Genomic DNA, 27,312 nt, shown 5'->3' on the forward strand with positions numbered 1-27,312 from the left:
AAGTAGGGAATTGGTATTAAGTCGGGGTATTAAAAAAAAAATTAGGAGTCCTGGCTGGTGTAGCTCAGTGGATTGAACTCGGGCTTGCAAACCAAAGGGTCACCGGTTCGATTCCCAGACAGGGTACATGCCTGGGTTGTGGGCCAGGTCCCCAGTGAGGCAACCACACACTGTTTCTCTCCCTCTTTCTCCCTCCCTTCCCCTCTCTAAAATTAATAAAGTACTTTTTAAAAATTAGCAATAGGGGAGCCAAAGTAAAGGAATAATTAGAAAAAAGTGGAGTTAACCAGGAAAGAAGGTAATGAAGATAGTGAACATGGAACAGAAGAGAGGATGGTACTTAGAGGGGAAACATGGAAAAGAAGGTTTATGTGTGTTTTGTGCAGAGGGCTATGAATGGACTAGTCAGGGTGGTACAGGAAAGGAATATTAGGAAATGAAGTCAGAGGGGCAGCCTTGCTGACCTAATGAGGCATTTGAATTTAATTTGATAAGTGGTAACAGCAGAGCATGATGAGGTGAATGTGATGCTGAAGACTTTTGCAGCTGTATTGAGTGAAGGAGGCAGGAAAGTTTGCCTAGGTAATCATTTTTCTGGTTCAGTGAGAAGCCCTGAGGACCTGAACTAGAGTAAGACTGGAATGAGAAGAAAGGAAGTGGGTTCATAGGAATTAGCAGGGCTTGGTGATAGTTTTGAGTGTGAGGGGAGGGATAAAAGACAGCCTGAAGATGATGACCACAGGCCACATTTATGCTGTTGATGGTGAGGAAAGCTTGGAAAGTGGTAGCTGCTTTGTTTTTAAGAAGTAGGAAGTGTTTATTATTAGTACTTGGTGGGATGTGTCTTCGTTCAGTGTTGCGGAGTCTAGGGGGTGCACGCCCCCTGGAAAATAGTTGTGCATGTGGTGTATACCTAGATGTTCGCAGAGCTCTGTCCTGTTCAGGACGGAAACCAGGTTAAAGAGTGTTTATCGCTGGGATGCGCCCGTAGACTTGAAGAGTACTAGCCCACTCCGCACCTGGGAAAGAAAAGAGTGGTTTTGTTTGTTTGTTTGTTTCAGTTTCTTCCCCTTTAATGCTTTGAAAATGGGATATGACTAGCCTGTGGCAGCATGTGCCTGTGGATGCACAATTCTCTGGCTTGATTCTTGGAAGGCCTTTTTCTGTCCCTCCCTGGGGGTCATTTGTATCTCTAGTTCCTGCTCCCAGAGCCATAAAGTGGGAGCCCCCATTTATTAATTGGGTTGGGACTGGGGAGGGGGTCGGCGGGGGACTCTTTAGTGTGGCAGGCGGGGGTCTTCCCGAATGAGCCCATTAGCCAGCCCCAATGGCAGCTGAAACGGGGCCGCAGCCAAGTCCTCTCCGTTTCAAAAACCCTCCATCGCCTGCAGCAGATCAGAACAAGGCCTGCGGGAGCCCTTAGCTTCTGATTGCAGCTGTGAGGAAGGACAAAACAATTTATAGGAAGCCAAGTAGCTCCTGTCTCACTGTCTCTTCCTTTCTGACTTTAGGGAGGGAGAAGACTGGGATGTGGTTTGTGCTCCCACCATAGCTTCTTACAAGGCATATATAGGTCTAAAGAAGGAGAGAACAGGAGTGAACTTAAGTGCGTTGGTTGGACATGTATGTTGATGTTCTGAATGTGTTTACACATGTCCACACACAGTTGTATTAGAGAAGCAGCCATTACTTATATGGGGCTCTCCAGGGAAAAGCCAAAAATGTGCTCAGACTCTTAAATAGTCTAGGGTGTGTGTGTTGTGAGGAGGCATACTTATTGTACCCTCTTCTGCCCATTATACCTGCCTTGTCTCCTCTCTGCTTTATCAAGATTCAGGGTTAGAGTTAAATCACTGTCTTAATATCTTTTTAGTAATAGAAGTAATCTGACATTTAAAGGAAGGCCTCCTAAATCACTTGTTTTCCCCTTAATTATGCCAGCATGAGAAAGGCAGGCATCTATAGAGGAGCTTCTTATGGCCTTGACCCAGAGAGAAGGTGCTAAGGGCAGGAGTGTCTCACTTCCTGATGGAAAGACATTTGTGTCTTCTCCCTTATAGAATTATAGATGGCTAGAGCCAGAAGGGGACCCTAGAGATCACCCAACTCAACCACTCGGGTAACAGAGCAGGAAACTGAGGCTTAGGGAAGGGAAGTGCCTTGCCCACAGTTTCATAGTAAGGTAGTGGCAGCCAGCCAAGACTAGAATCCAAGTGGCCGGAATGTTAACCAGAATCTTAACCTGAGTATAGAGGCCCCAAACTTTTAAGATCACCAACTCCTGAGAGCCCTTGAGCTCCCTTAGAAAAGGAAGGCAGGGCTGTAAGATTTTGAGGGGGGAGAGGCAGACTGAGGGGGAAAGATAAACATGAAAAAATTTGTAAAAAAAAACAAACTGAGAAGAAGCTTTATGTATGTTTACCTCAAAGATTAACTTTTCCATGACATGCAAATTGTACAAGTTTAATTTTTATTTAGACTGAAGGGTTCCGGTTTATTGGGAAGCAAATAGCAGCCATAGCGAAAGACCTAATGCCCTCAGAGTTACTCCCAAGTTCAAGGAGCATATCACCACCATCTCTGGGGGTTGGTTGGAGAACCAGAAAAGACTCTTTGAGGCAATACGAGGAATTTCCCCTAAACCTCAATTCAGGTTTCTTTTACATTGCAATATAGTTATATTAAAAAGTAAAATCAGGAGGAAGAGAGAAACAAAACACATCTCACCTGCCGGGAAACTAAAGGAAGTCTCTGAGAGTAGGAGGGATTACAGAACAGTAAAATGGGATATTTGAGATTACAGGGAAATTGGGGGTGGGAACTCCTGTCCCCACCCCATTTTTTTTTGTTTTTTTTTTTTGTAAATTTGAGTTACTGGTTTTCTCCCTTGATGAGATGGAAGAGGGGGTGTGGTGGTGGTCCACAGCGATCTAAACCCTAGATCATGTACTCAGTGGGCCAGCAGGCACAGCAGGTTCTGAAGTTACCTTCCTCTGATGCTAAGACTCACTCCCCTCTTTGGACCTCCCCTAGATGTATCTACAGGTCCCTTCTGATGCTTATGCATATGAGCCTGGGAGCCACTGATGACCAGGGAGGGGAGTGCTGAAGAGTCCCTAAGCTGGAAGCAGAATCTTGGAGGGAGAAAGGCACCATATGGCCTTCTCAGTGATAGAGTTATGGGTCTAGGTCAGAGGGGCAGTGGGTCTGCAAAGTGAACATTGTCTCCCAATAACAAAGAAATAGAGCCTAGTACAAAGCCTCGAGTTTTCTCCATCACACCCGACCTGATAGCACAGGGGGAAGGTGGAGTTGGTCCACCTTTACCTAGGGCAGCGCTTTTCAGCCAGTGTGCCACAAGAATTTTTAAAACATGCAATACCTGACTATTTAGTCAGGGGTACTGACCTCTTTTCCTTTAGATTGTCAAATTTAAAAATGACAACAGCCAACACAATAGCCATCATATGTGAAGGAATCAAAATTGTACCTATTTTTTTGTCAGATCAGCAAAATTTTGGGGGGTGTGCTGCAGAATTTTAGTAATTATTTTGTATGTGTCATGGGATGAAAAAGCTTGAAAATCACTGATCTAGGAAATATATGATAGACCTACATACTCAAATTCCACCATGTCTGCTTCCTGTGAACATCCTTTTTCTGCCTCATAGGATTATTTTGAGGGGGTAGGGGGGCCTGTGAGCCCTTCTTGAAGAAGCTGCTTTGGACAAGAGAGACTTGTGTCCAAGCGGATGGTCTGATCTAAAACTAAATGGCCTCTTCCAGTCATCTCCTTGCATTAACTTTGCTTTCACCTTGAACCTTCGTCGCCCTTTATAATTTTGGGTTTCACAGCTTCTATTTCTGTTGAATTCTTAAACTTTACTTTTAAGTATAGGAACCATGGTTTTTACTTTATTAGACTGGGAACTAGTTTCCTGGAAGTAGGGCTCTTAAAACAGTTCAAACTCTCTCTGGCAGCATACTTAAAGTACATTCTTCTGGGTCCCGTGAATTCAGGTTGCAGGGAATTGGAAGAATGGTAGCCATCACCATCACTGTTACCTACCAAGGCCATGCTCCTGGGTAAAAGGCCCAAGACCCTCTTCGGTGTCTAATCCCTTGTCTCATGTCTAATGTAACCTGTCTTTTTTTTTTTTTTACAGGTGGCAGTAGCCACAGGAGGGATGGCCCCTGAGGAATCTGGTGACACCGATCAGTCTCACCTGATATCCGGAGCCCTGGCAAATTCAATGTCTTTCACAGATTTAAGCCAGGTAGGAACCTAAAGTCAATCAGAGGATACAGGCCTGCTTTTGGAAGGGACTTACACACACACACACACACACACACACACACGTTTTCTCTCACATGTTTTCTCTCACACCCTGTCTCAGGAAAGTTTCTTATTCCCAGTGATTTCCAGAGGTGGTTCCTTAGCTTTTTATTTGACCCTCTTATGGTATCCTACCTTCTGATTAACCATTTTTCTCTCCTGGCTATTGTGGGTTAACCCCCTTTATTGCATCAGCAGTCATTTCATTCCTGTTCTTTCCTGTTGGCCACCTGTTCTAATGGATATTTCTCTTCGGTGGGCTGCTGATATGGGTTACTCTCAGCCTCTCCTCTATGATACCTGCCACACACACCTACCACCTCATACATACACATAGCCCTGTTTCCCCCAAGAAGCTATTTTCTTTTCCTTTATTCTAAGTCAGGATAGGGCAGTGCTATCCCTTCTTACTACCTCTCATCAGCTTCTCCACCTCCTTTCCAGGTTAGATGGGAGATCCACCTATCCAAACACTGTGCTCGACACCAGAAGTAGAGGCCTACAGGCTGTTTCTGTGTCCTCAATGCACAGAACCAGGCAGGTCACCAGCCTCTAGTACTCAGCCTCACCCTTCTTGCTGCCAGGTAGGTGTGCTCCTCTCCCCACCTACCAACCCCAAGCAGGGTCATATTTCTCTCTGGGAGTATTTATCTCTGTTGTTAAATATCTTCAACAAGAGGAAGGCCTTGTTGACTCAGCTCTCTGCCTTGATGACTTCTAGCCATAACCTTTTATTGAGAACTTCCTGATGTTAAATCTCCATCCCCTTTTCTGTAGTTCAGAAACATTTTTCCCATTTAGTGGGTATGGGAGAAGTGGCCAATAAACAGATGGTATTTGACACTGGGGAGGAAGGGTCTAGTGACAGGTCACCTTTCTCTTGGTTCTAGAAATCTGAAGCTAGAAGATGTGCATTTTGCCCAGTGGCCTGGAATCCTTATAGAATACCTTGATCTTTTGAGGGAAGATGTTTTATCTGGTGTCCATCCCCAAGGAGAAGGATCTCAGACTCTGAAGAGTCTGTCCCTGTTCATTCCCAGACCTCCCCCGGGAGTGGAGACTGGATTGCTGTAGGGCAGACCCCACCACTTGGTGATCCTGTGTCTTGAGCTCAGGTGGCAGGGATTGTCTGGTGCCTGTAGAGAGTTGGCACGGGTGCCAGAGCCTTTCCTGCCATTGGAGGTGACATCAACTTACCCTTTTGATCTTAGGGCTCCTCACTCAGCAGTGCCTCTTTCATGCCTGCGATCTAGACAGCACTAGCAGTAGGCTTCAGTAAATGCCAGCTCTGGGTAAGGTGCTCCCTCCCCTGAGAGGCATATACCTTGAGTTGGAGTTAGGATGGGGTGGATGGAGGCATAGGCAGTTGTTAGAAAGCAGGAAATGCCCCTGGAAATGGTCTGGCAGTGAGTCTGAGGCACAGAGTGCACCAACATTTATAACCCTGCCCACCTGTCTGTCAACCTGGCTGATCCCTCAAAGCTGCTAGGCCACTAGGGCAGCTGCAGTCTTGGTTTCTGCCACACGAGGGTGCTGCTGACCAATTAAAACTGCCCCTTAGCTGATAGAGTTTTGGGCAAGGAGGGCACCCTTTCCCCAAGACAGAGGTCAGCAAGACCGCAAGAGAGCCTGAGTGGGGCCTAAAAAGCCAAAAGAATAATTAGTACCATTCACTCTTCCTTAAAAATGGCCTGAAATTGTGAACATTTTGCCCTAGCAGTTGGATATCTCAGTACTTTCCCAGCTGATCTTGGGAAGCCCCCTAGCTGTAGGCACTGAACACCTTGCACAGGTGCTTCTCTCCCTCAGGGTGAGCAGCCTCCAGCTGTCCACTCCGCTGTGTCCCTGCCTCTAAGATAGTCACTTTTTAGCCCAGAGGGCAGGGGTACCTGTGCTTTTCAGAGAGAAAAAAATCTCTTAAAATTGTTTTAAGAGAAGTATCTTTGTTAGTGAGAATGTGTTCGAGAGAGGACAGGGAAGACAAGGAGTGGGAAAGTTCAGCCTTCTGTGCCCCCAGCACAAACCTGCAGAGCTCAGGATAATCCAGTGGAGGTTTGCAGCCTGAGTGGCAGGAGGGTACCCCAGGATAGCCCAGGGCTCTGAGCCGAAAAAGGTGTCAGAAAGCAGAACAGGGAGGAAGGCTGCTTTGGCCCATGAGCCTCATACTGACCTCATGCAGTATAATGTCTGCCAGGGACTCAAGTGGCCATGGGGCCCCTGTGGGGATGAGGTACCCCACAATCGATCCTCAGTCTCCATGAAGCCCTTCCAGGCTGAACAGGCTAAGGGAGATGACAGAGGTTCTCCTCCTCCCTCCTACCCCCGTGCCCGAGGGCCCCTCCCCAGGAGGACAGCTTGATTAAACAGTCGGTGCTGCTGGAATTACTGCACAGCTGGCGCTCCCCCCAGCACCCTGAGCAGAGCAGCAGCGCAGATTAAAATCTCCAATTAGCGTTAAAGTGAAGTGAGGAGGTACTGAGGCTGCCAAGGAGGCCAGGCGGGGGCCCTGGGTTGGCAAACCACCCCCATTCCTGCCTGGATTCTAAGTGCCACCCTTAGCCACCCCTTCTTCCCTAGCTCCTCTCCCAACAACTCTCAGTGCCCTTTAGCTTTGCAATGCCTGGGGCCAGAGGACTTTACCTGGAGGGGCAGGGGCAGGTGCTGACAAAATGCTGGGGACATAGCAAGTGTGGAGGAGAATGAGAGTTGTCAGTGCTCTCGTCAAGGGAGATACCTTACTCACAGCCTGCCAGGCAGCCAGGTCAAGGTGACTTCACACTACTGCTGTTTCTTTTTGCCTAGAGAAAGAGCAAACAGAACAAGTCTTTCTAGGCCCTCTTACCTATAGTTGCTGGGGGATGTAGTGCCAATACAATCATTTATTTTTGTATATTTTATCCTATCTGAGCCATTTACTCCCGCCCAAATTATGACTCCTTCCTTCCTCCCTTCCTCCATTCTTTTCTCAGTTTTCCTGTGGGCAGGGGTAGGCCCAGCCTGGCTTGGGAACATTGCCATGCCCTGCCACCTGGGTCCCAGCCGCCTCTTTTTTATCTTCCTTGCAGTGTGGGGAGGAGCAGTGATATGCCAAGAATAGAGGCCACAGACTCTCCCAACCCTTGAACATCACAACCCCACCTAAGGGCCCTCTACCATTTACACTTCTGCCCTTTACCCACCAAGCCCAGGAGGAGGGCAGCACAGCTAGCCATGCCCTTTGACTTCCTTCTGCCCCTTTAAGGGAAATGGAAGTGGGTACCCAGCTGACTCACACCTCCAGAAATTAGACATCAGGGCACAGTGCCACCCTCTCAGGCTGGCACATGCTACCCTGGCAGAGATTCAAATAGCACCCCCCACCTCCATACCCCCACCCCTATGTCTTCCTCTTCTCTCTCCCTCTTTCTTCCTCTCTCTGTCTCTCTCTTTTTTTTTTTCTCAGCTCAAAGCACAGCTGAGCCTTAAGGGGGGCAGTGGGGGGACCAAGCTGGGGCAAGGGGGGTGGAGAGCTCCAATAGCACGTTTTCACCTGCCATTTAATTGGATGTATTTTTAATTAATGGGACCTCAGGGACCAACATGAGACAATCTGATCTCTGAATAGGGACAGGGGAGGGATTGGGTAAGGGAGGAGGATTGGGCCACTGGGTGCGGTTACTGGGAACCCAGGCCCATCAATCACTGGCCACTTTGCGTTCTGGCATGGAGAGCAGTGAGGTGGAGGAGGAGGGGAGGCATGGAGGAGAGGTGCCAGGCTTTACCCCCAACTGCCAGGAGCTCCAGAAAGAATGGAACTGTACTGGTTGACTCAGGTCTGGGGCCCAAAATTGCAGCCAGGATATTAGGTGAGGCTGTTTCCTTGTTCCTAGGGTTTTGTCAAGTTGGGCTTGTCCCAGTGAGTTCTATAAAACAAGGTGAAAGGAAGATGGGGGGCAGAGGTTTGAAGAGAGAGGACCAGAGCTAGGGACCATAGAACCAGAGGCTGGTAAAAGAGAGGAGGAGTGCAGGGTTCAGAGATATTTCAGTGTGTTTAGACATCAAATAAGTGCCATGGAGATTATATGCAGAACAGCATGCAAATGAGGCCTGGTGCCTTTGGGGTATGAATCATAGAACCTTAGTGTTGCTAGGAAGAGAACTTGGAGCTCATCTCGCTGAACCCTTCCTTTTACAGACGTGGAAAAGGAGACCCAGAAGTGAGAAATCAGTTGAATTCTGTCCTGGTGTTGCTTTGTGTTCCTGGATGTGAAGAATTCGTGGGAGCACAGGGAAAGGTAGGTAGATAGGATGCAGAGAGGAAAGTCAAGGGAAGAGAGTCAGCAGGATATTATCCTCTACTGCTTGGAGTCTCGTGTCTCTGGCCCCTGAGTCTTGGAAGCAACTCAGGGGAGTCAGGCAGGTGCACTACTGGGGGGACATTTCCCTTATACAGCGTGTTCCCAAGATTATCCCATCCATTTCCTTGCTTCTAGGCAGATCCAACCCCACCCCCACTCCCATGGGATTTTACCATATTTTATAGGGTCCACAGAGAAAGAAATGCACCAACTACCCCAGTTCCTTAACCTAGAAATAAATCCCCCAATGATGACTAAATTTCAGCTTTTCTGAGATTTTATCACAGGTTTCCCTGCTGTAATATAATCTGCTAGAGAAAAGTAAGCCAAAAAATATAGTAAGGGGTGGTCTTATACCTGGTGTCCACGTCTGAGCTGAGAGCAGAAACGGAACTAGAACTCCGGGCCCGAAAGCTGAGTCAGAATGCCCCTGTCTGCATGTGGCGCTCTGGCCCCAGAGCTCTTAGTCAGGCCCCATCTGCTCCGCGTGGTGCTGGTGCGCGCTGGAGCGAAGGGTACATTTCCTCCTGTCCTCATCCCCACCCCCTGCTTCCTTCACTATTCAGGCACTGCAGTTAAGAAGGAAGAGAGGGAAGAAAAGGGACTTTCCCACCAAGTTGCCAAAGGTGGCATTTCCTGGTACCATCTTCCTTCCTCAAAAAATTTAACATTCTTTGTTCTATGCTTCACGAGACTAAGTTGAGATGAGGGTAACGATGGGCAGAGAGCTTGGAAAGCAGTGTGGGTGGAAACTTAGTCCCTCTCCTGCCCCCAACACCTCTCTCCCACTCCCAGATTGCCTTCTCCTCTGCCTGAGCATCCCATTTTACAGCCTCAGAGGCCCTGGGCAAGCGCGGGGTGTGCCTCTCTCAGTGTCCCCAGCCTCACTCTGCCCTGCCCTCAGACTCTCAGGGTCATCCCCTTGGCTGTCAGATTCTCTGCCTTCTCTACTGCTGACAGCATAAGAAGGGGCCCTTGCATCCCCCAAAACAGTCTGGAAAGAATCCTTCTAGCTCCCCCGCTGCTCCTGAGAGCCTGCAGGGAGAGGTTAGGGTAGGGTAGGAGAACTGTGCACCGGGGTTGAAAAGAAAGATCCTGCTGTCAGGGGAGATCAGGAAGAAGCCTGCAAGTGGGGAGAAGATAGGGAAGATTTGGGACCTGCGAGGCCTGGAGTCCTACCCATGGGGCTGGCTGCCTAACATAGGGCAGGCTGTTCACATTGAATATTTGGGCGGGCGGGTGTTTATTAGATGGCTCCTGTTTACACAGCCTCTGTTTCTCCTCTGAAACACAGAACAGTGGAGAAGAGCATGCTGTGAAGAAGGAGGGGGAGCCCTGGCGGGGTGGCTCAGTTGGTTGGAGTGTCACCTATCCACCAAAAAGGTTATGGATTTGATTCCTGGTTAAGGCACATTGATGTTTCTTTCTCTCCCTCCCCCCACCCTCCATACCTCCTCTCTCTAAGATCATAAACATATTGTTGGGTAAGGATTTAAAAAAGAAGGAGGGGAGAAGATGTCAGGCTTTTATAGACCCTCTTTCTTACTCCTTGTCCATCCCTACTCCAACATTGAAGGCATATTGGAGGGGCTAAAAGGCCCTTAAACCATTCAGTCTAGATTCTGGATATTTCTCTAAGGAACAGGGCCTCCCTTCCCCCAACCCTGCCTCATATTACCAAGGTTCGGCCAAGGGTGCCAGATCTTCATCCCTGGAGTCAAAGCCTGCAGCCTGCTCTGGAGTCCAGAAGAAACCCTGAGCCTTTGCAGGGAGAGAGGCATAGACTTGCAGTAGTACAGAGGCGGCAGCACCCAGAATCCCCTGCGCTCTGGAGAAAAGGGAATCATTGAGGAATTCAGTATTTGTCCAGGTTTAGGACTCCTGGTAGGACCCCTTTCCTCCTCCTCCCTCAGTGTGTCCCACTGGATGGTGCGAGGTCTGGATATCTGACCCTCTCACTTTGACACCTTGAAAGTTATCATGCAGATCCCCTCTCTAGCTCCCACAGCCATGGAGGAGGGCAAGGAAGGCGTCTCAGAGGTGGCTGTCCCATTATATCCATCAGTGCCCTGGGAGAGAGGTCAAGGAAAAGAAATTGACCAGAGAGGGACCCAGGAGGTGATAACTGCTCTGGAAACAGCCTCCTTACCCCATTCTTCCCTGCGCACCCTCTCACACGCCAACAAGGCTGTAGGGCCAAGTGCACCAGCTCTCCTGGCTGGGGACCCCATTCTCTGTGCAGGCAGCCGGCTCTCTGTTTCCACACAGAGTGCATGCTGGGATCTCTTGCCCTCCTTTGCTCACTTTTCTCAATGTGTGTTGGCAGATTCCTAGAAATAAAGAAGGGGGCTCTGGCCCTTCCAGTAGGAAGATGGTGGGCTCTGGGGCCCTTTGGGTGTATCTGCTTGGCTGGAGGAGGGGTGGGGAGAAGGCTGCTGGCAGCTCAGCTGAGCTCAAGGTTCTGGTGACTCATAGCAGTTGGGGGCGGCTCATGAAAACAGCTGAGAGGGAGGGAGGACCAGGCCTGTTCGAGCCCTCTTTTGCCCATTTCCCCCCGCTATGAACTCTGGATGAAGGTATCTTTTTGGGTTGTGGGGCAAAGAGAGGCCCTAGCTATGAAAGAAGAGAAAGAAATGGGAAGGTGAACAGGGGAGGCTGAGCATCCCAGTGAGAGGCCTTCCAGTGAGAAAAGGAGAGGCCGGTTATTCTTGCTCTTGCTGTAACCATTGGCTGCACAGAAGACACTGGACACCCACTTGTGCTGGGGCAGCTCTGTGCTCCCGGGCACCTTCCAGAAGAGGGGCTTTCCAGGCAGATACAGCTACTGCTCCCCGCCCTCACTTGCCTTAGAGCTCTGAGTGCCCACCCAGCTAACGTCTCACAACGTAGGAATTAAAAAAAAAAAAAAAAAGTAAGTCCTGGCTGGTATAGCTTAGTGGGTTGAGTATGGGCTGCAAACCAAAGGGTCGCTAGTTCGATTCCCAGTCAGGGCACATGCCTGGGTTGCATGCAAGCCAGGTCCCCAGTAGGGGCCACGTGAGAGGCAACCACACATTGATGTTTCTCTCCCTCTCTTTCCCCCTCCCTTCCCCTGTCTCTAAAAATAAATAAATAAAAATCTGTAAAAAATTGCTTAAAAAAAACAACAACAACAACCCTGGCTGGTGTGGCTCTGTGGGTTGAGCATGGGGCCTGCCAAACAAAAAGTTGCTGGTGGGATTTCCCGTGAGGGCACATGCCTGGGTTGTGAGCCAGGTCTCCAGTTGGGGGCATGCAAGAGGCAACCGATTGATGTTTCTCTCTCACATCAATGTTTCTCTCCATCTCTTTCTACCTTCCCCCACCTACTGAAAAATAAAACCTTCAAAAAATCATTATTATAGGAGTATTTAGTCTCTGTACTCTCTTCCCTGGAAATGCGCTCCTTAGGTCTTCAAAGGTGCTGATTCTCTCTTCCCCTATAGGCCAGGTTGGCAGCGTGCATCATCTCCATCCTTTCTCAGTCAGCGGGGTGCTAGAGGACTATATCTGATGTCACACCAACAGCAAGGGGCCAGAAGATGAACCAGGAGAACCATCCATGCCTTCGACCATAGTCCCAGTGGCCTCCTTGTTTCAGCAAAGGGAAGCAGGGATCTTGGATACCAAGTATCCAGATACGTGCTAATAAATACCCTCTGTCTAAACTGAGAGAAGGATGAGCTAAGAGGAGGGGACTTCTCCAACAGAGTTCTAGTACTCATATGCCTGTTTCTATGCCTTTCATTGCTGGTGGCTCTGCTCTGCAGCTGGGGTAAGGTATCTTCTGCTGGGATGCTTCTGGAGATCCACAGACCATTTTGGTTGGAGAAAGGGTCCAATCAGCTACTCTTCATGAAGGAAATGGGACCAGCTCCACTCCCCAGCTCTCCCTGACAGCAACAGGGGCTCAGGGGCCCTGCTGGAATACCCACAATAAAGCTCGGTTTTGACCTCAACCAGTGATCACCTAACTCTGGTGTAAAAGTGGTGCTGTGAGGGGGTGCACCAGGTGGGGTGCAATATTAGAGGAAATGAGTGAGTGGGAAATTTAAGAATCACTCCTCAGTACCACATGCTTCTCCTCTTCCTCAAACTCGCCTTGGACCCTGTTTTCTTCCATGTCGCTTGGAAGCCAACTCCACTCCTGGCCATTCCATCCCCTCGAATCTGAGGAGACATGGTGAGTAGGTGTCTGTTCCCTGTACTTTTCTCTCTCTCGCTCTCCTTCCTCCCTCCCAACACGCAGACAGTAGTTATCCCATTTGAACTCTTTCCACCAGTGAATGCCTTCGGAATCTGAACCCAGAGCCCCCAGCCTCTGCACTCTGCCTGAGGCTGACTCATCAACCCTCATCCTCCCCACAAGTATAGTCAGGCCAAAACTGGTATGTCCACCGGTGCCGAGGGCCCTGACCCAAAGCCGAGGGCAGCCCTAGGGGTGCTGTGGAGCCCGGCCCTAAGCTGCGTGTATGCCTGTGCATTGGGCACACTGGTTTATTAGTGTTATTTCAGCATTGTGATGCAGAGAGAGTAAGTGTAACAGCTGCTCCTTGCTTGCAGTGTTTATTGTTACCTAGAGACAACCTCCTGGCTTTTTCCCAGCTCCCCCTCCCCCCTAGCCCAGCCCCCTCCCTGCCAACAGTCCTACTCTCCCCACACTGATGGGAAATTTATAGCTTGCCCATACCATGCCTTTAACCCTCTCCTATCCATAGGGTGGGCCTTGAGGGAAGTTGAAGTGAGCAGTGGGCGTGCTTGGGCCCCAGCAGAACTGGGTAGAATAGTGGCTGGAGGGGGAAGGATGCAGGGAGGGAGGGACAAGACTTTTCCTCCCCAATCTGTGTGTCCAGACTCAGGCCCCAGCTGCCCTCTGGGCTCTCCTATTGAGAGAAAGAACTTTGGATCTAGCCTTGGGATCCCAACATTCTCCTAACATGATCCTTCTCTTCCCTGGGCATCTCTAAGGCCCGCAAGTGGACTGCCTGGTCCTGAGCAAGTCTAGCGAGGTAGTACTGAAACAGGGGGAATAAATACTGAGTGGCAGAACCCCCGGCCCCTGCCTCTCTGTAGAGATGCCCTATCAAGACAGACAAGAAGCTCTGGCATGAGGAATGTTGGCCAGACCTCCACAGGTGGGTGGATGTCAGACATGAAGCTAACTGCTGAGCCTGGTGGGAAAAACGGCCCACCTTAACTTCACCCTGAATTTGGCACTAAGGTCCCTAGGGACTTACAGGCCATCGTCCACGCTTGTCTCCTTGGTCTAGTTAGGCTGTTCCTTTCTGGTCCATTTTCTGCTGCTTGTCTTTGGTTTGATACCTTGGAGCAGATGCAGGAGACCAAGGGGACTGAAGTGTTCTAGTCATGGCCTCAACAGAACTGGGGGAGGAGAAGCTCCTCTAGCCCCTCCTGACCTAGGACCTTTCATGGAGGGGCACCCTATCATATGTGCACTATCTCCATTGCTAATGAGAGGAAGAAGGATCAGATTTTAGTGTAAAGGATAGAGGTTAGTCTTACGGAAAAACTCACAGGATGTAAGGCTTCAGAATGGGCCTGCTTCTCTCCAGAGATTTTGCTTCTGCCTGGGATGGATTTAAGTTTGTACCTACACAAGCGGCATTGAAAGGACAGCGCTACTTTCCTGGGGCTCCTCCAGAGGTGGGCCTCACCGAAGTCTTAGCACAGGGCACCGCCCTGCGGTCCCAGGTGGGTCCCAGCGCTGTTGATAGCTGCACTGCCATGGTGAGCCGCTTGGCCTCTGAGCACTGCGTTTCCTGGCCTGCAGTACAGGGGAACAACCCTTTACAGTTGCGGAGGGAACTGAGTGAAATAAGGTTTGTGAAGCACCTAGGACAGTGCCTAGTACTCAGTAGGTGCCCAGTCAGCAGGGGTTGGTTCGATAAAGTCTGTCACTTTTACAAAGTTAGCAGGGCTGACATTGCCTCAAAGGCTCCATGAGTGCCCCGAAGTTATAGTCCAGATATGTGCGTGTGCGCGTGCTGGGGAGAGTGGTCAGTTTTCTTCCTGGTGTGGAGCCGGCGTGGCAGTCTCCTGGAAGTAAAATACCCCCAATCCCTTGACTCGTACTCCCCAGTAACCCAGTTCCCCCATTCCCATTCTCCTCAAGCCAAGAGCACCTCAGGCGGTGTTCTGCCTGAAGGACAGCTGCATCCAGGGTGAAGGTTGGAGAGGCAGCCATTAGAGTAGCTCGCACTTGCCAGGCCCTTTACAGTTTGTTAAGTACGTTTACCTACGTTAGCTCTTTTGATGCCCAGAACACCCTGGTAAAGTGAACTACCATTTACTGAGTGCTACATTGTGCTGGGTGTACTTAAATATGTTTAAAGTCTATAAAATATTTAATCACCTAGATATGCCATGATTAATAAGGCTCATCTCCTATTTCTTTTTTAAAATTTTATTTATTTTTAGAGAGAGAGAAAGGGAAGGAGGAGAGGGAGAGAAACATCAATGTGTGGTTGCCTCTTGCACACACCCCCACTGGGGACCTGGCCTGCAACCCAGGCATGTGCCCCAACCGGGAATCGAACCAACAACCCTTTGGCTCACAGGTCTTTGCTCAATCCACTGAGCTACACCAGCCAGGGCTCATCTACTATTTTTAATTCTTTAGATATTTTCATGTTCTAAATAATACCACAACAAACATTCTAACGTAAAATTTCATGCATTTTTTATAATGAATTCCAAGAATTGAAATTATTGGGTCAACAGATACAAATATCCACCTTCATGGTTATGATCATTTTATTGATGTACCCTAATGAGAACAATATTTTTTAATCTTTCTCTTTGGAATTCTGCAATGGAAACACAATTGCAGCCCCTTCTCCCTTTTATCCCCAGCAGAGACATTAATAATCTATCATAGCTTTTTTTAAATTGAAGTAATTGTAGATTCCCCTGCAGTTGTAAGAAATAACACTGAGATCCCTTGTACGTTTTGCTTACTTTAACCCAATAGTAACATTTTGCAATACTACAGTGTATCACAACCAGAGTATTGACATGACTCCAATCCACTGATCTTACTTAGATTTCCCCAGTTTTACTTGTTCATGGGTATATTATTATATGCAACCTTATTATCTGTATAAAACTATCTGTCACTACAGCCAAGGCATTGAATAATTCCAATACCACAAGGATTCCTCATGCTGCTATTTTATAATCATGCCTATCTCACCCTCTCCTTAACCCTTGGCAACCACTAATCTATCTTCCACTTCTAAAATTTTATCATTTTAAAAATGGAATCATATATTATGCAACTTTTCAGAATTCGCTTTTTCCACTCAGCATAATTCCCTGGAGAGGTATCCAAGTTTTCGTATGCACCAATGGTTTGGTTCTCTCATTTGTTCCCTGTATGGATGTGCCGCAGTTTAACCAGTCACCTGTCAAAGAATTCTTTGTACTTGCTAGGTATTAATGAAGTCCCTCATTTTACTTGGTGTGTTGAGTGTTTAATATTCACAATTTTTAAAAAATGTTATTTATTTATTTTGGAGAGAGGGGAACCAGGGGAAAAAGAGAGGGAAGAAATATTGATGTGTGAGAGAAACATCAATCAGTTGCCTCTCACATGTGCCCCAACCAGGGACCAGGCCCACAACCCAGGCGTGTGCCCTGACTGGAAATGAAACTGGCAAGTTTTGGCTTTGCAGGATGATGTTCAACCAACTGACCCACGCTGGCCAGAGCTATATTCACAACTATTAAGTTTCTTAACCTTTCAGGCTGGCACTGCACTATTTTTAAAAATATTTTCCTGTTTTTTGGTTTGTTTTTTACAGAGAAAGGGGAAGTAAGAGAAACACTGATCCACTTCTCCACCTATCCATGCACTCATTGGCTGACTCTTGCGTGTGCCCAGACCAGAGATTGAACCCACGACCTTGACAAATTTCGACAAGGCTCCACCAACTGAGCTACCTGGCCAGGGCGCATGCACTATAATTATTTTCATTTCATAGATGAGGAAAATTGGGGCTCACAGTAAGTGATTTCCATACTATCACATTCTATTAAATGGCAGAAGAGAGCCTGGAACTTAAGACAATAGGGCTCTTTCACTACACCAGGCTTTCTGAGAGCTTGACTACGGCCACTGGGAAAAGGGTGTGTTTGAAGAGAGATGTCAGAGGCAGGAAGAGCATTGGAGCAGCCTCAGTCAATTCGGTTCATAGTTTAGAAGAGTAGCAGTATCATAGAGCAGGGATGATATGGCATGTGTCCTTGACATTGTTTCCCCTTCTCCAGAGAAGAGCAAGACTGAAGTGGGTGGAGCCCATAAGAAATCTTCCCACAGACGTGAGACCTGGAATGGGAAAAGGAGGATCCAGCCTTTGGCTGTGTGTCAGAGAAGAAGTGGGCAAGGTCCTCCTTGGAAATGTGAAGGTTAATGTATGTTTGACAGGTCTAAGGAAACTGAGGCCCATGACAAAGAGCGAGCTCTCTATTCCGAAGGGGTAAGGGAGGTGCAGCACCTTTTTTGGGTTTTGGTTGTGGTGAGGGTAACTACAGTTCATTTGCACACGTACTTACTACACCTTGGACAGGCTCAGTGTCTGGAACGTGGTTCAGGGGGCAAATAGAGTGGAAGCAAAAATCCCAGTCCAGTGTTTAGTCCCGATTTCACCACTGCTCTTTTCCCTCCAACTAAGTCAGAAGGAGTGGTAGAAATTATTTGGTCTGTCCCCCAGCCTCTGGGCACTAGTTGAAACTGACAGGTGGAAACCTAGAGTTGGCCCAGACGTGATGGATGGTAGAGATGCCAGTTTGCAGGAGAGAGGGTTTGGCTGCTCTCCTGGGAGCTGTGTCTAGCCAAAGGCTGCCTCCTCCCACCTCTTGCTGGAACCCGCTCTTTTATAGTCCATGTCACCATTGCTCCCTTGGCCTGTCGCAGTGACTGTGGACTTATAACAACTTTCCCCATCTACTTATGGCTCCAGAACCAGGCTGGCTGCACAGATCCCTCTTCTCCATCTCCCTTGGCCCATCAAAAAAATGGCACATGTTCTCCCAGTGGCAGCCACCATCCTTACCCAGTAATTTCAGCCATGTAGACAAATGCTGAGGCCGTCAGCACTACATTGTTGAAACAACCAGAGATACCTATTCTGCATGCCTGTCTTTTGGTTGGAAGTTCTTAGACCCAAGGGAGACCATTCTTTACCAGCTCTTACCCCGCTGAGACTCCTGACTGTCAGAGGTCCTAAATGTGGCTAGGAGACAGCTCTCTTCCCTTGGAGCCAAAATGGCTTCTAACCAGGAAATACCAGGGCCCCTACTCACTCGCTTTTTTTGGCTGCCTCTCTACTCCAGGCCCCGTTCTCTCCTGCCACCACTCCCTTCCCATTCCTCCTCTCTCCTCTCTCTCTCTCTCAGCAAGTTTTTTATGTGATTACAGGCACTGCATGGTAATTAGTGCTAAACTCATTTGCACAACTACAGTTAATTGGCTACAACAATTAATTAATGTGTTGGAAATTTGGCACTGGAAAAAAAAAGTTTGTCATCAAAAAAAGGGCAAAAATTTGTAGAGTAAGGTACCCATAAAAATTGAGGGCAGGCTTCAAAAGCCCAGCTGGGCCTCACGCTTCAGGCCGGCCTCGGACGCCTTCCCACTCTCAACTTCAACGCATTTTCTTCCTTCCTCTTTCATTTTTTTCCTCTTCCTTTTTCCCTCGCACCCTTCCTCTCTCTTCATCTCTCTTCCCCTCTCTTTCTCTCTCTTTTACAACTTAAGCAAACTCATTTCCCTGATAAAATATAGCATGACTAATGGCTAGAGCATGTAAAAATCATTGGGAAAATGTCCTTGGAAGACGAATGCATTTTCAGCAGAATAATTAACTTAATTAACAAATTCACATGCATATTCATCAGGCTATTAATGTCTTCTCGGCTCAGCTTGATGAACATTGCGGTAATAACCATCTCATTTACATACTGCATTCTACTGCGATCCAAAACAGAGACAACATACAGGCGTATACACACACATATACACTTGCACAAATACACACAACATGCCTGGGCCGCTTTGATTTCCAGGTTGGCTGTGTGTGTGTGAGAGAGAGAGGGAGTGTGTGTGTGTGTGTGTGTGTGTGTGTAGGAACCCCGACTGGGCGATGCGATCTTCAGAGGGTCATGAGCAAGGTGGGGTAGGGGTGTCCACATGTGGATGTCTGAGCGAACTTTAATTCATTCTCTCTCTCTGCCTCTTTTTCCTTGTTTCCTTTCCTCTGTGTCATTTTCTTCTCTCGTGCCGCCCGCCCCCCAGTCTCTCTAGGGAAAAACTTGGTATCTGTGCCAACTTTTTCCCTCCTCCCCTCCTCCCTCTCTCTCCTCCTTCCCCACTTCCAACTGCTGCCAGCCGGCATCAGCACCGAATTGCCATCTCCTTGAGCTCTCTGTGGAGCAATCTCAGAGAGCAGTAAGGTGTGACGCGGGGCTCTGCCGGCTTCGCAGCACCGCCTGCGGAAAGAGCGCAGGATGGCGGAGGAAGATTAAGAGAAATCGCGAGCAGGGCTGGGCTGCCATTGGTGTGTGCAAACGCCGAGGAGGAAGGGAGAGGGAGAGCAAGGAGGTGGGGGTAGAAGGGGCGGGGGGACCAGCAGCTGTCGGCCTAATTCTTCTAACACTCTGCTTGTGGTCATATTAGAAAAACAGATTATGCCCCTCGGTGCCACTCACTTATACTTGACAATAGTTAATGTTCTCTATCTCCATTCGCAGGTCTTGATGACAATGGACTTCAGGTCAAGGAGGATGGGGGTGTGGGTGGCCAAGGGGCACCCAAGGCCGACCCCTCCTGCTCTCCTGACCCCAGTCTATACTAGCCCTCTAGGAAGCAAGTCTGGGCCATAATTTTCATCTGATGCTACCATTTGGCTCTGCTTTTTGCAGCCCCTTAGGAGATGCAGAGGTCAGAGGACACCTGGAAGCCCTTTCCCCTGGAAAGTTACCACCCTTTTAGAGTCTTAATAGGTCACATTAGGTCGAAGTAAGACCAGCTTTGTGGCACCCCTTCCTCTACCCTTTCTGTGGGCCCTACCCCTCAATCCAGAAGTTGAGGGGTAGAGAAAGCGGTCCATGATAGTGCTCCATGAGAGGGCTACAGAAAAGCCATAAACAAAACAAGGCCAGGATTGTTTCTAGGTTGCTATGGAAACCAGGTTCCCTCCTCCTGGCAGAAAGGGAGGACTGCCTGAGGCTTGCCTCCTTCCACCAATCCGGAAGGCTGTAACGGTGGAGTTTGCTAAGGCTCTGAGAATAGAGGCCTGGTCTTAGAGGACAAACCAACCATTCCCAGTAGCACTGTCTGCCAGACCACAGCCCTTTGACCTCCACCTTCCTTACCCTCTCACCCCAAAATTCAGTCAAAGGAGGCTTTTCCTCTCAGTGCCTTGTCCTCTATGGAGACCTGTTGCTTAGCAACCACTAGTGCCTTCTTCCTAATAACTTGCAGGGACTGAGAGATATAATATCTGTCTCTATATTCAGTCCCCCTCCCCTGTCTATTTATATTTAATAACTGAAGCCCTGTCTTGGGTTCTCTTGGCACTTGTTTTAGAGTGCTTTTAGATGGAGTGAGCTACAGGCTGAAGAAATAAAGTTGTACTTTATGAAGAACTCCCAAGCAGGCAAGAGTGGGAGAAAAGACTGGAGTAGATAGGGAAGTTATGGGGCGATACTTTTTTAGGTGTATGTAGGTGGGGCGGGGGGAAGCACTGAGAACTTGGAATGTGCGGGGAGGATGTCTACAGGGCTTCCCAAGGGTCTGTTCAGGAGCCCGGGGTGGACCCTAAAAACTGCTTCCTGGCTTGGCACTTTCCACCCCCCACACCCTGTCCTGCCCTCCTTCCTAGCAACTCTCAGTCTAGAGCCCTCTCATATTTCTGTACGTAGGAGGTCCACCCCTCTGGAGCTGTCCGGTTTCCTAGCATCTGCATGCTGGTATCCGAGAGGGGGCTGTGTGGATGTATGTCCAGCAAGGCCTCTTGGGTGTCTCCCAAAGTTTTTCAGTCACAGGGAAGGGATTCTGAGCTCCCTCCTAGGAAGCTCCAGAGCTGACCTAGCAGTGGGGGCTGCATAGTATCACCGAAAATGAGGAGCAAGGAAGGCCTACGTGTAGCCTATGGGCTGTATGTGGAGTCAGAAGGCCTGGGTCTGAGCCCCCTCTTCCTGTTCTCCTGTGATCCTAGTTAACCTTTCCCTTGTGCTTCATCTGCAGATCAGAAATGATGTTTACCTCCTTGGACTTTTGTGGGATCAATTTAGAGTAATATGTGAAAGGAAACACTCTGAAAACTGACAACTTTAACTAAAATATTAGTTTAAGGTCTGGAAGAGGTCTAATTGCTGGGAAGAGGGAGGCATCATTAATCCAGTCTTGCCCTGGGCTAGGAACGCCATTAGCTTTTTAGCCAGAGAGGCATGATTCTTTGCCCTCTAGTTGGCGGGGTGGGGAGCTATAAATCAAAATCAAACACAAGTCCGTCTAGGGAAAGTAGCACGCAGTGTTCCCATCATCTTCCCCTCCTCCAGCCCCTAACTCTGACCTTTAGTCCTGAGTGGCCAAGACAAAAGTCCTGCCAACACCCCACCCTGGACCTTCCATCCTTCTGGGTCAGCACCTTCCCTGCATTTGTGCTGGCTCACAGACTGTGCGGTTTCACCCTCATACCCCCCTTCTCAGCACCTCCTCCAACCCGAGCCTTCTGTGGGAGACAGATGGGGTGTCTGCAATGGAAAAGGCTCTGGGCTCTACGCCGCTTTGGGTGGGCAGCCCCCTCCCCATCTCCCACTACTCCCCCTCTTCCTACCTAAGACACTCAGATTCACCCTGGGCAGCTTTAGGAGCTACTGAGAATTCCAACTCTTCCTTCTCAGACTCAGCTCAAGAAGCAGAGCCAGCATGGCATCTTTCTCCAAGACCTAGACCCCATCCCCTCTTCGTAGAAGACCGATGCAAGGAGGAAATAGACTAGGGAATGGTAGAGCTCCATGTGAAGGAACTAATGTGGAGAGGCTCGGAATCCCTCACTGAGGACTGGGTGGCTGGGCTTGGGGCCTGAGTTGACAGAGGAGGCTGAGCCTAGGCAGCTCCTTTGTTCCAGAAAGCTGGGGTCCCTGGAGGGAGGCTTAGCTTGGGGAGGGGGAGAAAGGGAGCTAACACTACAGAGCACCAACTGTGAGCCAGGCATGATGCCAGAGCCTTTCCATACTTGTAGTCACAACTAGCAGGTGAGGAGTCAGGACGAATAGGTGTCTCAGGAGCTCTCAGCACCTCGGCGCAGTTGACCTCCTCCCCCTCTGATTCTGTGATGTCACTGCCAGTTCTCCCCCTGCTCTGGCCGCTCCTTCCGTCTCCCTTGCAACCTCATCCTCAGCAACTTGGGCTCAGCCAAGGCCTTCGATTATCTACTTTCATGGTACTGTATATCCTTTCAGCACACTTAGAACAGTTACTTCACACTTATTTGTGCAGCTTTTTGAATAATCTTATTTCCCCTCCAGATGGAAAGTTCCACAAGGACAACGACCATGTCTGTCTGTTCACCCATGTGCTCCCAGCGCCCAGCACAGCGCCTGGCATAAAGCAGCTATTTGGTAAACATTTGTTGAGTGAATGAATAAATGACAAAATGATATCTCTTTTGCCTACACTCAGCTTTTTAGCCACTCCCTCACCCTAGAGTTCACTGACCCCCAATGTATGAGCCAGGGAACAGGGTGCCTGGGAGGTCATCTCCTTGGAAAAAGCCATCAGACAGGACTAGCCCAAGTTCCAGGACACGGGGCCTCTGCCCTGCTACAGCCTGGCCCTGCCTGTCTGTTCTCCAGCTTCCCCAGGGACTGAGAGAATTCAGAGTGCCAACACCTCCTCCCCATATAGGGGCCTGAAATCCCTTGTGAGCTGGAAGGGAGGGGTTCCATCGGAGAAGTGTCTCTTTTCCGCCTTAGCAGAGACTGCAGAGACCATCTGCTGCCACCCCTCTGCTTGCTTCTGTCCGCTTCCCTTGGACTTCAGGGAAGAGGATGGTTTGACCCAGTGGGAGGGAGAGATGGTAAGAGAGCGACAGGCTGCTTGTTCTTTGACGGGGCTGGTGGTGAGCCTCAGCCAGGTGATTGGCACAGAGGGACACAGGACACAGCAGCCTCAAGTTCTTTGGGGCTACACTCTCCTGACCCTGGGAAGCAAGGAGTGGACCAAACAACCTCTGGGAGGTGGCCAGCCTTCCGCCCAGGCTGTCATCTGACCTTTTCCTGCCCTTGACCTCAAACAATATTCATGAGTCTACAGGAAGTTAAAGTTAGGCCAGCTCCTTGTTCTCCCTGACCACTCCCCATTCTAGCTACCTGCCCAGCCCAGAACAGCTCTCCCAACCCAGCCCAGCCCCACTGTGCAGTCCTCACAGCTACCCCTCATCCAGTCCCCAGGTGTCTGGGGTCATAGATGTGGAATCCACTCTAGGCAGTGTTGTGCTCTCGAACCCTACCTGTTCTCTGGGCCCCTAATGAAGTAGGACAACTTGGGCTATGGGCCAAGTCCTTGTGTCCTCATCAAAGGCAACATCTGTCTCCTCCAAGATGATAACCCTGTGGGGAGGAGGATGAGACAGGCACAGGGGAGAAACCCCAATCCTGCCTAGGCTCTCACCCCAGATTCCACTGCAGGCGCAGATTGAGGGTGAGGGCCAAGACGGCCACGGAGGCCTGAACTCAGGCACGCCCCCGCACGGGCCTTCATGCCTCTGAGCCCCCGAGTCTGTGGGCCCCTCCTGGCCTCACCGGCTACCTGTGCTACTGCTGCTGCTGCCGCCAAGCCAGCCTTCTTTTATTCATGCGTTGTTTTATTGCTGGCAAATGCTGCTGCTTGCCGCTGTTAGAGGCGTTCCTGCCAAATCCATCCCAACATCTTGGCCTGGCATCAGGGCGGCATGCTAATGTGGAAATTTAAAGAGCCGCTCAGCTTTAAATCGGAATTTTAAATGAGCAGCAGTGCTCCAGAGGGACCCGGGCAAAATCGAACAGTATCTGATCCACCCTTCCCACTCCCACTCCTATAGAATCACCCCACTTCCTCCTACCTCTCTCCTTGACTTGGACACTACATGAGGGAATGGTATGGCGCACACCAGGGGAAGAAGGAGCTACCAGGGCAGAGGGATTGGTGCAAGATGGAGTCATCTATGTCAGTAAGGGGCTAGGATTCTCCCCACTCAGCACCAAGGAGGGATCTGCTGCTTGATGTCATGGGAAAGTGGAGGCAGAGACTCTCCAAAGGGAGCCGGCCTGGGGGTGGTGAAACTGACCTGCCTGCCTCACTTTCCATTTTACCCGGAAGCAAGAAGAGAAGGCCCAGAGCAGAGGAGGTGGAGTGGAATTCCACGAAGACACGCGCAGCATACGGTTGTCCGGGCAGGTCGGGATGCTTGCTGACGCGCCTGCAGCACAGGTGCACAGGGCTCACACATCGCCTATGCATGGTGAGGAGTTATTCACACAGGCAGGGCAGTCTTTCTTCCCACATCCAGGCCCCTGTCCTAACCAGAGCAGGCTGGCTTCTGCAAGTTGCTAGGCTGAGCTATGCTCCAGGTTTTTCCATAAATCCTAAATGCATTAATATGCCCCAGCCCCTGGCAGCTACCTTGAGTCAGCCGTGGTGGTGACAGCCCCACAGCAACTCTGGGGCACCTGAACTCATTTTGTGCATTGTCATTGCTACAGTATGGTGACCATCAGATGACAGGCTCAGACCTCTCATCTGGGAGAGGTAGCCTTCGTTTCAGAGGGAAGAGGGGGCAGACGGGAGGTAAAAGAGGCAGAATCTGTGCCTGTCCGTGACCCCCTTTCTTCCTTATCTGTCTCCAGGAAACAGGTGGCCCCTCATTATCAGAAAATATATACTGAATGCCTGTCCCCAAAGAGACAACGTGCTTAGTTTAACACAGTGCCTCCCAGTTTTCTGTGCTGGGCGGAAGACAGCCCCGAGAATCTGGATGCGCTATCCCAGTTGGATCCACAATAACTTGCATGGTAACCTCAACCTAACCAGTGTTAGGCTGCCAGGCCAAAGGATGCTCCCTGACCTTCTCCAAGACTGCCCCTCCTTCAAAGAAGGAGTCAGCTTCTTCACAGGCTGCTGTGGCTGCCAGCCAAGAGGCTTGGGGCAGGCCTGGGGCATGCAGCTGGCACCTGCCCACCAGATCCCCAAGGAGCACCTTCCTCCCCCACTCCATAGCCCTATTCAGATGGCCCCTGGGCTGCAGAGAACCAGAGCTCACTGCTCGCCATTCCCAGAGTAAACCTCCAGCTGGAAAGCCCATCATCTTTCTTTCCACTGTAACCTGCTCCAAGATACTTCACCCAGAGCACACATACTAAAAATCTACCAGGTACTTTTTCCAGGCAGGACCAAATACTTAATACAGCAGGGGTTGGGCTGGGACTAGGTAGGAGGCCTTGAGGGGTGAGGCCTGGGCTGGAATTATGGGAGAGGTTGCTGACGTCAAGAGATGGCTGAGGAAGAACTCAATGGGAGTGAGACATGATGGGGGCTGGGGGGTCATGAAGTGAAGGGGCTGAGTGAATCTGCCTCGCTCATCTAATTAGCAACATGTAAATAATATGCAAATCACCCCTCTTTGTTTGGAGACCACAGGGCCTGTGCTTTTTGGAAGTAGGCTACAGAGGGACCACCAGGCAGTGTCCCTGAGACCCTCAGACATGGGACACTTAGGCTCAAGAGAGATACCACAGTGCAACCATCTGGCTCTTGCTCATTCCCTGGACGGGCTCTCTTTCTATAGGCCTCAGCTCCCCTATGTGAGACGGCAGGACTGGACTGCATGGACTCCAAGGCTTCTGTCCACTACTGACAGTCTAGGGTTCTCTGACCAGGGGCCCAAATGCCAGCACACAGTGGAGGGATAGGTTCTGTTCTGGGGTGGAAGCCACCTGGCTCTCTGGCCGCTGCTGCCCACCTCAGCACTTCTATCACGACGCCGAGCCACATCCCCATGCACCCACCGTCCCAAATGTGTGAGCAGATTCCTAAGACAATGTTCTCTCCTCCTCTGTGCCTTTACTCACAGTTTCCTGTGCTGGCAATGCCCTTCCTGCTTTAGTGCCGGGCTAACTCCTCTGCCTCCAACAGCCTTACCCACCTTAGCCTCCCGCCGTCTGGGCATCCCTATGCATTGTCTCCTTCTCTTGTGTCCCGCTGGCCTGTGAGCTCCTAAAGGGCAGGTGCTAGCTTTCACCAGTGTATTTCGTAAGTGTATTAGTTTCCCAGGGCTGCTGTACTAAATTACCACTACCTTGGTGACTTAAAACAAATTTATTCTCTCACATTTCCAAAGGCCAGTAGTTCAACGTCGGTTTCACTGCACCAAAATCAAGGCTTTGGCAGGACTCCAAGGGCTCTCCCTGGAGGTTCTAAGGGAGACTCTGTCCTTTCAGCTTCCAGTGGCTGCTGGCAGTCTTTTGCTAGTAGCCACATCACTCCAATCTCTGCCTCTGTTCACAGCTCCTTCCGCTCTTCTGTGTGCATCTGATCTCCCTCTGCCTGTCTCTTACAAGGACATGTGTGGTGTGACCTTTAGAACCCAGCCAGACGATCCAGGCAGGATAATCTCCCCACATGGAGATTCTCAGCTTAATCACATCCGCAAAGACCCTTTTCCCAGAGAAGGGAACACCCACAGGTTCTGGGGGTTAGGATGTGGACACATCTTTGGGAGCCACTGTCAGACGACCAAAATAAACAAAGACATCTTTAAAGTGGTTACCCATCTACCACGTGCCAGACACCACACATACATTTATCTCACTGCATTTCAGACCCCCAATCACCCTGAAAGGTAGGTAGTAGCGTCTCTACAGTTGAGGAAACTGAATGAGGCTCAGGGACATCGAGTCACCTGCTCAAGCTAACACAGCTAATAAGTGACAGAGCCAGGATTTGAAACCAGATGGGCTTGGCTCCAAAGCCAGCATGATTGTTGCCTCACCAATAGCCTCCCCCAGGCCCTGGCACAAATTTCTTACCTGAATGAATGTGCAGAAACAGAGAGGTGGATGAGAGGAGGAGAGATAAGACCCAGCCTTCCTAATGATATCAACTCAGGCTTTCTTCTGCTAGAGCCCTCTTGCCACTCCCCCTAGTCCCCCCCCGCACTGCCCCTGACCCCTTGCTTCAGAAGCCTGGAATCTCCCCCAGTTTGTAGTTCTTTGCCAACTACTGCTGCCCAGAAGGGTGGCACAGTGCCTGGGCTTCAGGCAGAAGGTATCAAATCACAGAACCAGAGGGACCTCTGGAGGTCACGTCTTCTACCCCTCTGCCCATACACAGACCTGCAAGACAGGGCAGACAGGGTCAGAGTAGTCGGCAAAAGAAGGGAAAATTAGCCACCTCTTCCTTTAGCTATCCTTTCTCTACTTTTTCCCACAATTTGTATTGGGAGGTTCTCACTCAGGTCTAACCTTTCAGACATCATGATTTAATGAAAGCTGACCAGAGTCAGATTGTCCAAGATTGTCCAAAACATAAAATGAGATTTTAGCTAACTACCTTCACCT

The 27,312-nt window shown here is 49.7% G+C and overlaps 1 long non-coding RNA gene across 3 annotated transcripts; it reads left to right on the forward strand.

Annotated features, from left to right (window-relative positions):
- The first annotated feature begins 11,802 nt into the window (after window positions 1–11,802).
- LOC118502289 lies at window positions 11,803–22,383 on the forward strand. 3 transcript variants are annotated; one of them, XR_004905003.1, is made up of 3 exons: window positions 11,803–12,874; window positions 13,660–13,826; window positions 16,515–22,383. It is a non-coding gene; the product is annotated as an uncharacterized LOC118502289 (long non-coding RNA). The 3 variants fall into 3 exon arrangements; XR_004905002.1 differs by lacking the exon at window positions 13,660–13,826; XR_004905001.1 differs by lacking the exon at window positions 11,803–12,874 and having other exon boundaries at window positions 13,231–13,826.
- Window positions 22,384–27,312: the final 4,929 nt, after the last annotated feature.

This window comes from Phyllostomus discolor, chromosome 8 (genome assembly GCF_004126475.2).
Source record: "Phyllostomus discolor isolate MPI-MPIP mPhyDis1 chromosome 8, mPhyDis1.pri.v3, whole genome shotgun sequence".
Taxonomy (NCBI): domain Eukaryota; kingdom Metazoa; phylum Chordata; class Mammalia; order Chiroptera; family Phyllostomidae; genus Phyllostomus; species Phyllostomus discolor.